A 2,202-nucleotide genomic window follows, 5' to 3' on the forward strand; every position below is an offset into this window, starting at 1 on the left:
TTGGCTACATCCAAAGCTATTTCCATTTATAATCAGCCAAGGGAAGTGTCTTCTGCAATGAGTGATGCTTAATCTAATCACTGGAAGCCTTTTAAGGAGGACTCAGAAGAGACAGACTCTCTTCCTGCTTTGGCCAGTGAGCCTCTCCTGTGGAGTTCATCCAGACTCTCCATCAGAATCATCAGCTTCATAGTCTGCCCTGCAGATTTTGAACTCTATATTCCTTTGGTTACATGAGAGACTTTAATAAATTTTATAATTATGAATATTTCCTGTTGATTCTGTTTCTCTAGAGAACCTTAACTAATGCAGACTTTAAATGTAAAACCATCATAAGTGACAAAGAAGGGGACTATATATTAATAAAAAGGACAATTCACCAAGAAGATATAGCAACCATAATTGTATATGCTCCCAATCAGGGAGCTCCAAAGTACATGAGACAGACATTGGCAAAACTGAAGGGAGCAATAGATGTTTCAACAATAGTAGGAGACTTCAATACACCAATCTCCTCTATAGATAGAAAAACCAGACAGAAGACCAACAAGGAAACAGCAAAGCTAAACAACTTAATAGATGAATTAGATCTAACAGAAATGTATAGATCATTGCACCCCAAAACAAAGTATATACATTCTTCTCTGTTGCTCATGGAACATTTTCCAGGACAGATCATATGCTGGGCCACAAAGCAGGTCTATTTTTTCTGTTTAGGGGAGAATGAGAATGCAGTCCCCCACTACCACCAATCATGCAGTTGAGTTGCCCACATTTGGGGAATTTGCAGGGGTCAGCACATACAGAGTGCAAAGGATAAGCCTCACCCTGGGAGAACCCTGGGTGTCTCTCCTGTCAGGTAAGTATATACAAAACTGGTCTCTATAAATTTAGAAACATTGAAATTATTCAAAGCACTTTCTCTGATCACAATGGAATAAAGCTGGATTTTAATACCACCAAAGAACAAGAACATTGACAAATATATGGAGATTAAATAACAAAATCTTAAACAACCACTGGGTCAAAGAAGAAATTGCTAGAGAAATCAGTAGCTATTTGGAGATAAATGAAAATGAAAATACAATTTATCAGAACTTATGGGATGCAGCAAAGGCTGTCCTAAGAGGGAAATTTATTACCTTAAATGCTTATATTAAGAAAACAAGAAACGGGCATGCCACGATAGCTCAGCAGGCAGAGTTCTTATCTGCCCTGCTGAAGCCCCAGGTTTGATTCCTGGTGCCTGCCCATGAGAAAAAAATACAACAGAAAAAACAAGAAAGAGCAAAAACTGATGACTTAACTGCTCACCTGGAGAAATTTGAGAAAGAACGGCAAAATAACCCCAAAGCAAATAGTAGAAGAGAATTAACAAAGATTAAAGCAGAGTTAAATGAATTGGAAACAAAAGAACAGTAGAAAAAATCAATAAAACCAAAAGTTGGTTCTTCGAGAAAATCAATAAAATTGATGGGTCGCTAGCTAGACTGACAAAGAAAAAAAGAGAGAGAATGCAAATATACAAAATCAGAAAGGAGAAGGGGTGCATTACCACAGACCTTGAAGAAATAAAAGAGATCATTAGATGATACCATGAACAACTATATGACAATAAACTAGACAACTTAGATGAAATGGACAAATTCCTGGAAACACACAAACAAGCTACACTGACCCAGGAAGAAGTAGGAGATTTCAACAAACCAATCACAAGTCAAAAGATTCAATCAGTCACCAAAAATCTTCTTAGAAGGAAAAAACAAAGCCAGATGACTTGACAGAATAATTTTATCAAACATTCAAAAAGATCTAAAGCAGATTATGTCCAAACTTTTTCCAAAATATTGAGGAAAAAGAAACTCTACCTAACTCATTTTATGAAGCTAATGTCATTTTAATACCAAAACTGGGTAAAGATGATATAAGAAAGGAAAACTACAGGCCAATCTCCCTAATGAGTACAAATGCAAGCATTCTCAACAAAATATTAGCAGATCAAATCCACCAACACATTAGAAGAATTATACGTTATGACTAAGTGGGATTTATACCAGGAATGCAAGGATAGTTCAACATAAGAGAATCAATTAATGTAATACAGTACATTAACAAATCGAAGGGGAAAATCACATGATCATCTTGACTGATGCAGAAAAAGCATTTGACAAAATTCAACATTTTTTTCTGATGAAAACACTT

General features: G+C 35.9%; 1 pseudogene; it reads right to left on the bottom strand.

Moving 5' to 3' along the window:
* Positions 1-714: 714 nt before the first annotated feature.
* Positions 715-867, bottom strand: LOC143689148 (U1 spliceosomal RNA; annotated as a pseudogene).
* Between the last annotated feature and the right edge of the window lie 1,335 nt (positions 868-2,202).

Source organism: Tamandua tetradactyla, chromosome 6 (assembly GCF_023851605.1).
Source record: "Tamandua tetradactyla isolate mTamTet1 chromosome 6, mTamTet1.pri, whole genome shotgun sequence".
NCBI lineage: Eukaryota > Metazoa > Chordata > Mammalia > Pilosa > Myrmecophagidae > Tamandua > Tamandua tetradactyla.